The following is a 12,759-nucleotide window of genomic DNA, read 5'->3' as shown; positions in this document are numbered from 1 at the left end:
TATATGTATACACACTTTGGCATGTCGGTTTAAAGATCAATAATTTATACACAAATCTGTCTTACAATGGTGTTGATTCTGTCCACACAGGAATGTGTAATGAGCAGTAAATGTACTGCATGTAAATTAATTTAATACTAATAATGGATGGAGACAATTAAACATCCTTGACTGAAACGGAGAGAGATCAATGATAGACATGTGAATAATGATGAGAACAATGACACAGAACCTAATTAATATGATGGATGATAGGGCGGATGATTTTGACAAATAATGCTAGATAAAGAATGAGGTGAGGGGGAATGGAGGGGAAAAACAGGGTTATGAAAGCATAGGTCCTGGTAGGATGGATGGATGAAGGAATATTGAGGTCAAAGATGAATGGCTTGACGGCTTCAGGAATTTTAAGTTGAAAGCTGGGTATAAAGATGGAGCAATAGCATATGCATACAGAATTTAAAATGCTTGAACCTTATTTTCAAAGCTTAAAATCAAATATTTGTTAGTATTAATATTTACTCTATATCCCATGGTCATGATAATGTTGTGAACTTGAAAACAACAAAATGATTTAAAAAAGTGTACGTCAATGTTTTTGAGCAAGAGTAGCCTACACATTCACAGTATTTCATGGTTACTTGTATTAAAAGTGTGGATATCATACTCATGCTTAAAGCAAGACTATCATTTCACGAACAGCAGTGACAGTGGCCTCTGCTGCCATAAATGACAATTAAATGAAATTGTGTTAATATCTGAGCTAACAAGAACAGCACAGTATTCTTACATGAGGAACTTTTCAAGGAAAACAAACTTTTACACAAGACCAAAACAGAGAGGAAAGTAGAATGAAAACATCTGCATCAATCATGCCCAACCCCATTAGAAGAGTTGTCAGAAGTGACCAATCTATTGTATGTTTATCATGAGAAATAATGTACATTTGAGCATTTTAAATGTACAAAGTTTTGCTTTAATTATCTCAAATCTAACTGTAGTTTTTTTTTTGTTCCCTTCAGTATGATATAGGCCCAACCCAAACGCACTGAATGCTTCAAAACATTTGTTGCCATTGTAGTCAACAATGTTGTTTTTGTAGTTTTATTATTAATATATGCATATGCATTTCTTCATAAATCCTGAATAGCCAATGAAATAAGCAATCCCACATTATCCAATGATAAGTCATATTTTGTGTGTGTCGGTGTGTAGGAGCATGGGGGTGTAGGCCTGGGTGTGGCACTGTCCCGGCTACTGAAATTAATAGACAGACAGAGAGAAAAACATGTCTCAGCTTGTCTCACTTCATTCCTAATTATACCTCCGAAACTGAAAGTTTGACCACATGAGGCTAACTCGGCTGCAACGTTCGGCATGCAAGATGTTGGAAGTCGGCAGTTGTGTTTTTGCTGCAAACTGCAAAGAACACACTCAACTTGTTAAACTCATGGCACATGCTGTGACATTGTTTTATTCCAAATATGGCCAGTATGTTAAGAGCACTTCTGTGGTTGACTAAACTTCAAGTTGTCTCTGTAACCACCAGGCCATTGTGCCATTCTTCAAATGATAAAACTTTCCTTTTACGCTGCTTTGTTTATAATGACTTACTACAAGAATCCAGCACCACTGCAGTGAAAACAGAAGCTGGGAGTTAAAGCAAGGCCAGCAATAAGTTGTCTCATATCTCAGCTTTATGTCCCAACATGCCCTCTTGTCTGCTACACTCCCTTATGTTATTTTAGAGGCAGTCATCTTTCTCTGCCTTCTCTGCGTTCTTTTCTGTTTAACTGCTATGAGCACCAGAGTCCTTCAGTGTGACAAACAATTAGTGTCTGCATGCCTGTACTGTATGTAGCTGCATTACAAGCGCTTAGAATGCACGCTTGCTCAGTGGGGCATGAACAATTCTTTATATTACTGTGCCGAGCGCAAAAGCTCTTGCATCTGTGAGCAATCGTGGGTGCGAAGCAATCAGTCAGAATAAAGCAGACTCAGTGACTGCTCCACTCAACAACTTGTCATCTTTATTTTATCCGCTTCTTGCTTTAATATTCAGAAACAGAAACATTACATCCACGTCTCCTTGTCGGGTGAATAAGATTTGTCTGTGTCTAGTGAGTGCATGGCTCAGTGATCCATTCATTCATCATGTGCCATTATGGTATGGATCTTTGTGTTTGTGTTATCTTTCTTTATCTCCCTCTGCCCTTCCTGTTTTCACCAAGTTCTCACAAGACGATATAAAGTGAAAAATAGTTTTTAGTATCTAGGTAAATGTAATGTAATGATAAGCATTGAGGATGTTTTGACACCAAAGAATAACAGAAATGGATTATGAGAAAGTGTCATGTGGACGATGGCTCTTACTCTTGAGGTTCATCCTGGTGTGACTCAGCATAAGTAAACACTTCCTCTGCTGATCCTTTCCTCTGCTATTCTGCTCATTTCTCTTACTTCACGCTCTCTTCTCTCACTATCACCCTCCCTAGCCCAAAATTGTGTCTCTTCACCTCTGGATGGTGGTCATTATTAGTATGCTAAATCTCATGGGCTTTCCAAAATATTCCACTCAGTTTCTAATAAGGCACACAAAAACACACACACGCACACACACACACACAAACACACACACACACACACACACACACACACACACACACACACACACACACACACACACACCAAAACAAATCTCGGGGCAGTGGTCTAAGGATCAAACCTTTTGGAATTGGGTCGACAATGCGTCTTTTCAAATTACCATACAGCAAGGCCCCTTGCATTTTTTACACAACACCAGCTTACATTCTGTAAATAGACAGGAAACATGTCAAAACTGTACAAAAACAACAGAAATCGCTTTCATTGCAACCTAAAACATGCTACAGTTACCGTAACATCTCCCTGGGTCCCATTAACAGATTAGCCGATGTCAGGCCATATGTCTCATTAAAATGTTCCCACAGCACCCACATTGCTAAAAGCTCAAGCTGGGGAATCTTGTAGGTTTTGCCAACCTGTCGTTACAGACTCCTCTTTGTGCTGTCCAATACCTAATAGCTAATATCCAACACTCATCCAAACTGTGTTGCAGCATAAGACCAGAGTTGTGATAGTATAAACTGTAAAGCACTCCCTGGGTTGAAGGTATGCAGATGACTAACCTGCCTAACTACTCTCTCATCTGCCCAAAGGAATCACTTTCCTCAAAAACAAACTGTTCGAGATGAATAAACTTCAAGTCAGAGCTTCAAAAAGGAAAGGTTAAAGTTTCCAAAGGGCACCTCTCATGTGACTGTGAGTGTTACCTGTTACCTGAAAAAGTAAGTAACTAAGTAAGTGTGGAGGTGATGCTTAGTGGTTTGTGTGTGTGTGTGTTTGTGTGTGTGTGTGTGTGTGTGTATGTGTGTGTGTGTATGTGTGTGTGTGTATTTCCTGCCTCCTACATTCCGTGGAGAGGCGCTTCTTCAGGGTCACCTCCTAATAAATGACTGAGGCAGAATTTCTGTTTCTGTCTCCCCTCCCTTGCTTCTTCCCTCTTGCCATTCACCAATACTGAGACTGCACAAGGAGGATGACCCTTACCTGCCACACACATTCACACAACATTTTCTAGGTACTCACTCTGTTGCGCACGCACACATGCACGCACACGCACACACACACACACACACAGTGTCGTTTCTACCTGACTTTCCCTGAGCTGTCCAGGGACAGATTAGCTGTGACACAGTGTTGCACTGCCACCTTTGACCTTTCAGAAAGTTCTAAGAGAGCAGACCCCTGGCTTACCACTGAAATCCAATTACCCAACCAAGCAGGGAGGCAAAAGAGTAGAGAAGGATGGGATGGCAGCGAGAGAGGGTGGGCGAGGAGAAAAAAAAATGGCTCTCCATTTTTATCCATCTCCACCGTGTCCTTTACGCTCATTTGTTGCGGTGCTATGTTTCCTTTGCCATCATTTGCATCCCCTACCACACCATTACAGTGTGCTATTTCTGTTGTGACGATGTGACAGCATGACTGGGTGCAGTAAGTGCAGTAGAGCAAGCTAATCAGCTTTACAATATTAGATACAAGCCACTGAAAGTTTTAAGGTAAGCTGGGATTGGTAATATTTTGCACCAAACAAGAGGGGGCGGGGGGGTTCACTGATCACTGATTCACTGTCCAAGTCTGCATAAGCTTTGAAAACTTTCTTTTAGCTTTGCATATTCACGAGTACTGGATTGATTCTGCAATCTCTTAAAAGTCTTCTAAATTTGTTTTATCTGTGCTCATCTGTATCAATCAATGAATCAGAGTCCAGGTAGTTTTTATTAAAGGTGTGCAGCAAGACTTGGATAGAAGCAATAATGCCAGGGCCCACATATTCCTCCCAAAGGCTCCAGAGAAGCCTGATGACCAGCACTATAAGCAGAAAGATCACTTTGTCTTGGATCAATATCACCTCCAATCCTGTTTTTGCTGAAGAAGATCATTCTTGTTCTACTTTTGAATATGCAGCAGCTTAGCACGTTAACATGTCTGGATATCAGAGCAGGGTGCTAATGATTGGGCCAAAGGGTGTGTGCCACTGATACTGCATGATCTACCTGAATGAGCACCTGACAAAAAGGTGTGTGTGTGTGTGTGTGTGTGTGTGTGTGTGTGTGTGTGTGTGTGTGTGTGTGTGTGTGTGTGTGGGTGTGTGTGTGTGACTTTTACGATTGTTCAATACAACTTATTTTAACATGCACGATTGGGATCAAGATGTTGACCTTGATAGGAATGTCTTCAAATAATGTGAATAAAAACTGCTGTTACTATACAGAAGACCAGTTAAACTAGATAATTCTATGTCAATCATACACTTTTAAACAACATCCGCACACTCTCTCACTTTCAATAAAACCATATAGCAGTGATCACATGTAAAACAAAGCTCCCCAGCCTCTCACAATAACTTAGTCCTCTGAAGAGTAATGTAATTCCTGCTTACTCTGGGTGACTCTGGGCGACATTGTTATAATTGTGGGTGAAAAACCTTTTGCTCAGTTCAAGGGGACTCAAATTATGTCCCAAGCTAAATTGCAGTAATTTCAGTGAAACACTTTCTTTTATTTGTAATGTTTCACCTGGACCGTTTTCTTTTTGAGCATAGTCTTGTAAACTTGTAAACTAATTCATCTTTCTGCTACCTGCCTGTCAAGGCTGTTTGTGTCTGTATGCACGCGCTTGCACGTAAGCAGATACAGGTCAGTGAACCTGGACAGGTTTTGTATCCTGAGGACATAATCTGACTTTAATTCCAATCACTTGCATGACTAGACACATTGATGTGATTTCCTTCAGGACACATACACACACAAAAGCTCACGCGCACGAACACACATATGCATTTTTTTCCATTTACTTTAATTTGTTTGTTTAATTTGCTCAAACTTCACATTGCCCCTTTGTTTAAATTTCGTTGTTACGTATTTTTTCTTTTGTCTTTTTTTTTGTCCTCAGCTTTGTGCCCATCCATGTTAACATTGAAGCTTAAAGTAAATGTGTCCTAACTGCTTTAAATGGCTAGCAGAAACCTGATAAACAGCTAAAGTGGGAATCAAATCAGAGGACTTGAAGGTTGGTAATTTTGAAAAGCTAGCAAGATTTGAAAGCCCCATCTCCTCTGGGCTCGTCTAACCCCACGTCATGCCCTCGGGGCTCCGACCCACACACAGACCGCTGTGTCGATGCATCAAAGCAGAGTCAAGGACAGCAATTTTACATTTAAGTCTTATTCACAGGTAAGGAAACATAATATTATCCTACCAAATGTTTAAAACAAACATGTCTACTGTTAACAATGCAGCAAAGATGCACATTGAGTTCAGGCTCATACACAGAAGGACTGAAGTACACGGAGTTGAGCAAGGAGGTCTTTCATTGGTTCTTCACAACGCAAGGCAGTGATTGGTGGGCGTTTTTTAAAAGGATTACAGCAACTACAGTTGCAGATCTTTTTCGGTCCATTTTTACAGAGCCCATGCATTTTATTGCTGTTGGTGTTTTAAAGACCATTTTAAACAATATACAGTGTACAAAATTGTATGTTGGAAATAATCACCAACCCCGCCTTTAAGATCAATGGCAGTTTTATTTAACAAAAGATGTTGAAAGCTATTCCAAGCACCAAGCTATATTTAATTTTTTAAGATACTTCATATTTTCTTTTCAAAGAGACAATTTCTCCAATGAAAGGAGATCAAAAGCAAAAAAGAAGAAAGTGCCAAGTTGCTAATTAAATTCTGGGAATAAACTCAATATGGACCAATACTACAGAGAAGGTCAAACATGTACATGAAGCAGTCTCCTGTTTGGCTGTGAAGCTGACTACCACCTGCCATTTGTCAATCTCAAAATCAATAAAAGAAATTAACATTTGTAAGAATAACATATGTCATGAATAAAACATAATTCAATGTTGTGCTTTATATTTTACATAATGAGATAAAAACACTTGTGATAATGTAAATTATACAGTAAAAGAGGAACAAAGCCAGTCCCATGAGCTCATGTATAATGAGGACATGAGAGACTTGGGAACGACCATTCCCTCTCTTTCTCTGTAGAGGTTGAGTGATGAGATTGAGATGTGAGGTATGGGATTGCTTGTGACACCTCCTCGAAACAACACCTGCTACCTCGCTAACACGTTTAGCATAAAGTAATCAAACTTTTCTCATTATCTCAGCAATACAAGCCAATTAGACATGATACATCAACAACTCTGCAATTATCTACAATTACAACTCATTAAGCTCTGATTTACTTGTGTTTTAATTAGCTTGCGCTGCACTTTGCGTTGCAGACAATGTCCTTGCGCTGGTGTTGGTGGTTGTTGTCGTCGCTAATGCTGCTAATGTTATTTGTTGGATTGTTGCACTTGGCTGAGCATGGTGTACTCAAGAGGCCATCAATCTCCTCTTCATTGCCTCGCTGTTGACTTCTCAAACCTCCAATATGCTCACTAATACACAAACCTGACTTTTGAATATCTGAGCAAGTCGTGTACGTGTTGGTAAGCCGTTATTGAAAATACTTTGTCAAGAGTGGGGTCTAGATATTGAATTGCAGAGAAAATGTTGCAGACAGAGGTGACTAATATGTAAGTAAATAAATGTGTTTAAGAAGAACCCATTTTACCACTTTAATCCCACTCAGATTTACTGACACATTTTTCTGAACATTTGAAATAAATCCACAAAGGGAAATATATCTTATTTAAGTGTATGTGGTGTGTCTAATGCAGTAAATAGAGCATAGTATATCCCTACATCAGTGGTCAACGTGTCTTGGAAGCAAACCCATTATGTGGTGGCTTTCCCTTTTCTGGGCCTTTAGCATCTTTGCATGAATAAGGAAGTGACAGAAAGAGTCAAAGGCAGAGAGAAGGGGAGGGAAATGGATTTAGAAAAGCTCTGTAATTGCTGGAGGGAGGGAATGGACTGGAGAAAGAGGCGAGAAAAGAGAATTGGATTGACGCCACAGATTACCCATTCGCCATTAATCCATCGTGGTCTGTGAACGAGTAATTTAGTTATTTTACTTTAAGATCCTTTCATTTCTCCTCGGCAACATTTTAAGCATTTTTAGTATCAATTGTCTCTTGCCTTCATGACAGAAACAAACCAAACCAATTTTCTTTCTCTTGTTTATGAAGAGGCAATCAGCAAAGTGCCCTTGGTTTGATTAGATTCCAAGCTGCTGTCTTCCTTCCCTCCATTTGCACACTTTCTTTCTTCTTTGTCTTTTTTCTTACTAAAGGAAAGTGCAATATGGTGTCTTCTTAAACCCTGTGGAGATTACATGAAGTTGAAAATGCTCCATAAATGCTTGACCCAAATAGTCTAATCATTCATCACACATATCCTTCATTCCACTTAGGCCTACCCTCCAACCTGTGTGTCGGTCAGGAATCAAAAAACCATCAATTGACAATGCTTATGTGGCAATTTGCATGTGACGGCAGTGAAATAAAAGCTGCATCCTGGTATCACGCAGTTTGGCTCCAATAGGACCACACAAAACGTTGGCAAAAATGTTTCTCCTCCTTCAACTATTATGTGTTTCAAAAACCCCTCTTTCCCACGCTTATATTTCTGCTGCACTCGCCGTTTAGATCACTTTTTAGGCAATAAACACAAAAAACAGAATCAGGAACAGAAATTATTTGAGGTTATTTGACCAAGTACACATTTCTTTGATTCTTTTCTTTCTAATTGCAGTCTTACACTATTCCCATTAAGTATAGAATATTTTTTATAGTTGCTTTTATTTTATTACAAATTTTCAGAACTTCATGTATTTGATATTGCATTTTTTGATTCGAAGCACACATGTATTGTGGAACACGTATACAAAATCGATTGTAGGCAGTGATATGGTGTGAGAAATCCTTGCAGAACATCAGGCCCTTATACCCCAATCTCTGTGGGGGTGATGATGTAACATGAACATACAGTATCCATGCACATGCATTGTGTAGTCACTGGCTATAGGCAGTTTAAAACATTAGCTATTGACTGGAAAAACACCCACTGTAAGGCTTTATTGACTTTCACATGTGGTGGTCACTATGTTTCCAATGTGTGATGACCACCTTTTTTGTTCGTATGTTGTTGCTATTTAAAAAAAAAAGGTAAGACAGCATATTGCTTGTATGTGGGTAATCATAGGCTAGTGAAAAGATTATTAAAAATAAAAAGAAATATGGACGTATTCCAGGTTGTTATTTCAACCAAAGGGTGCCAACATATGGTTCAGGTTTGCCAGGGAGGGAAAACCTTAGAGCCATATGTGTTGTGGCCCATGTATACACACGTATGTATACTTCGTTATATACATGTATGCAAATGTACGCATGTACTTTATTTTTCAGCAGTATATTGATTATGATAATACAGCAATACCTATCTATAACAATGGCTTTTGCAAATTTTTCATGTGGTTATGTCTGTGTGAGTGAGTGAGTGAGTGAGTGAGAAATAGAGAAAGAGAGGGAAAGAAAAAAAAGGAAAGTTTTGTGTAATCTGCTCCATCTCTGTGTGTCTCAAGGTTAATCTTATTAATTGTCATGGGATCAGAGCGTAGATTGCAGAGAATCATTAAGCACAATTATTAAGAGAGTCTAAATTGAGAGAGAGAACATGAACTGCTTAATTACCGCATCCCCATAATTGTCATATTGTCCTACTCTTATCTGCCTCACCTTCATATTTTCTTCCCTTCTCCCTTTTTATTGTCTCTCCAATCCTTACCTCCCAAAAATGAGACAGAGCAGTCATGAGGAGAGGGACAGAGAGAAAGAGATGAACGAAGGATACATGTAAACAACAAAGCTAGATTTGACAGGGAGAACCGCAACATTTTCCACTGAAGAAGACAAACACATTGAAAATAGAGAAGCCTGCGATAGATAATTCGGGACTGATGAGAGTAAGTTGGTGGAAAGAGAGAGTTGATGATCTTAATTAATTGGCAGCAACACCCCTGCGGAAATTTTGAAATTGCAAAAAATAAGATTATCCTCAATTTATAATCACAAAGGCTGAAGAAAATGTCAAACATCTCATCAGTGTGCTCAGTGGGAGAGTGGTGAATGGCACCATGGGAAAATGACATCTTATTAGGAATTAATATAACAGAGGATGGCTGAAGATGGCAGTCAGTGACCCTGGACACTCCTGCTTTAAATAATCAGTCAAACACTCGACTCACACTAGAGGGGTATACTCACTTTGTGTGAGCTCTGGGTAAGTGTGTTGTAGTTTGAGTTTAATTGTTCTTATGTGGTATGTGGATAAGGCAGAAAGTTCTGTGTGGGTCTGTCAATAGGTTGCATGTTCGGTACATGTGCAATTCAGATTTATCAGATTTAAAGCACGTGCTCTGTCTGTTTTCATTTTTTGACTTACACAAATGTGAACTTGGCAGCAGAATATGCTTTACGAATTAATTAGGCGTGGAGGCGCTAGCATCCTAAAGTGAATGATCAGTAGGTAGGATTATAGGAAGGACACAAACAGGCCTGACGAGTGGTAATAGCCAACTAACCACATCAGAGACAAAGACGAAGCTTTGTTGGACATACAGTACGTTTGATGGATTTAAATCCTGTTTTCTACAGCATATCACTCGATTCAGAAATCTGCATAATGAAGTCTAACTGCCTTTGCTATTATTTTTTTTCCTTTGTTTCAGTCAGTAGAAGGCTTACTGTGTCTGTTTGTGTTTAAAAGTTAATTATTTTCTGCAGGAAGACTTTCGCTCCAATGTCAAATTTCTTTAGCTCCTTATGAATAAGTCATTGTTTCTTTTTTCCTTCCTTCAGATGGAGTTTTTGCACCATAAAAGGAAGCCTCTCATAGGTGTGTGAGTAGCCTACTGCATTAGAGGAATTCCAAGAGAATATATATATATATATATATATATATATATATATATATATATATATATATATATATATATATAAATCAAATCCCCCTCTCACCCCTTGTGGGGTGGCATGTGTCATTCTCAAGTTTGGGTCCTTTACCAGAAGCCTGGTATACATATATATGGGGGCCCTGGGCTTACCCCCGGGCAGGGTCACTCGCTCTCTGCATATATATATATATAGAGATCAATTTATTTTTTCTTCAATGGTGAAACTCTAGGATTTAACATATTAAAAAAATGCCAGACACAGGGTTAACAATTAACCAAAACTATGTATTAAATAATGCAAAACTATTACCAAAAGTAGTAAACAAAGAGAAACAATCTCACAATGGGCTGTCTCTCCCCCTAATTTACCTAGAAAGGGTAAACTAATCCTAGAATAAACAAAAGATAGGAACAACTGAACTACCGGTAATCTCCAGCCCAAACTAACACAATAAACTGAAAACAATAAAAGTCCAGCACCTAAGTGTGCATGGAGGCTGGGAAAAACAAATCTGCTTGTGGAGAAAAAAGGTGAGTAGAAAACTCCTCACTAGTTTGCTTCTGGTGTGCTCTCATGTGCCTTTGTCACCTCCCCCACTCTACATTGCAGCACTGATTATGCTCAGGTGTGGAACGCGGAAATCATTAACACGTAATGGCCGATTAAAACCAGCACTACAAGGTGTTGGCCGAGACATTTTCTTGAACTTTAATGTGCCAGATCATGATCAAGTGTTTGCAAGCCAAAACGAGTACAAGCACCTCCTTTTCAATAGTGGACTACACAAGTTGATACCACGCCAATACCTGCTTCAATGCTTGTGCAAAAATCCTCGACAGTAAAGTGGAACACTGGTCAGTTTGTATTATCTTATGCAAACTCCGGAAAAATGTCATCAATGCTTTCAAAATGTCTGTAGCCGTGATTTTACCCATGGGAATGGCTTCCTGAAACCGAGCTACCAAAAAAATAATGGTCATAAGAAACTTTTTGCCTGATTTCATATGTGGCAAGGGACCAACAACTCGCTTAAATGGTTCCATCACTACGGGAGACGCATAAACCGGAATGATCTGATTCAGCTTACCCAAGATTTCACAGAAATTACATGTTTCATAGTGCTGTCACACATCATGTTTTGACCCTGGACAGAAAAAAACATGGCAAAACTTGATCAAATGTTTTATTCAATCCTAAATGGCCTTCAAGAGGCTTATCATGAGAGCCTGTGAGAATTTCATGCCGGTGAGTATTTGGAACTACAATTTGAGTCACCACCCCCCAATCATCCTGCGCGGATACATGCGTCAGTATCCATTTACGCACAAGGACACCGTCCTTAAAAAAGTAACCAGTGGATAGTTTCTCAACTTCATGTTCAACTTCAACTTCAGTTTCTTCAACTTACTGACAAATTATGTATTTGTTCAATAATCAGCTGCTCCCGTGACATGCTCATTTTAGAAATAGGGTCTTTAACGCTCCAGGAGTGGCAACAAATGTAGATGGATTGGGAGAACTGCTGGCAAAGAAGCCAGAAAGTTAGAATCAGCCATGAAACTGTCAGCCAATTCCACCTCATCCCCGTCATCAGGCAAACCTTGCTTCTGTCTCATAGACATCTCACGAGTGATAGCACAAACTGAAAACACCTCTGGGAACCTCTGCTCCAGGTCAAAAAGGGTAACAGCAGTTAATTCAGGATTTAATGGCACTTTGCCTCCAGCAAAATCATTGCCCAAAATGAAAGACACCCTCTCAATGGGAAATTGCACTCAAGGTGAATAGCATGCAACGGCACACCCACAAACTGCGTACCAAAGCCTTGAACCAAAGCTTCAGAATTGACAGAGGATTTATCTGAAAATGGCAGCATGCCTCCAAGAATGACTGCGATGCTGCACTATCCCTGAGTATGGTAACAGGGACTTTGGGGTCCTCCCCTGACAGCGACACAAAGCCTTTCATGACAAATGGAGCATACACATCAAGATCAGTTTTAACTGAAGTGTAGCATTTAGGCAAAGACTGTTGTTCTGGCAAAGTTCTGTTTTCATCAGATTTACAGCCTTTGGAGACCTATTCTGTTTATTTAAGGCAAAACAATTTATGGTGTGGCCACGCCTTTTACAGTAAAAACAGACTAATCCGTCTCTTTTGTCCACAACCTCCTTACTGTTAGCCTTAACCTACCCCTGATAGCATGTTTTACTGGGAAAGGAAAAGATTTGGACATAGAAACACCATGTCCAAAAGACCGTTGGCAGGAGTCTCTGTGTGTGAGGATATACTTATCAGCT

At 39.5% G+C, this 12,759-nt stretch overlaps 1 long non-coding RNA gene across 1 annotated transcript in view; it reads left to right on the top strand.

Moving 5' to 3' along the window:
* LOC117942077 overlaps positions 1-11,456 on the top strand; it is an 11,662-nt gene extending 206 nt beyond the window's left edge. The window contains exons 2-3 of the long non-coding RNA XR_004656063.1: positions 4,622-4,627; positions 11,443-11,456. This is a non-coding gene — a long non-coding RNA (uncharacterized LOC117942077). The remainder of the gene's footprint in view (positions 1-4,621; positions 4,628-11,442) is intronic.
* The last annotated feature ends 1,303 nt before the right edge of the window (positions 11,457-12,759 follow it).

Source organism: Etheostoma cragini, chromosome 3 (genome assembly GCF_013103735.1).
Source record: "Etheostoma cragini isolate CJK2018 chromosome 3, CSU_Ecrag_1.0, whole genome shotgun sequence".
Taxonomy (NCBI): domain Eukaryota; kingdom Metazoa; phylum Chordata; class Actinopteri; order Perciformes; family Percidae; genus Etheostoma; species Etheostoma cragini.
This window is presented reverse-complemented; position numbering and strand designations above follow the sequence as displayed.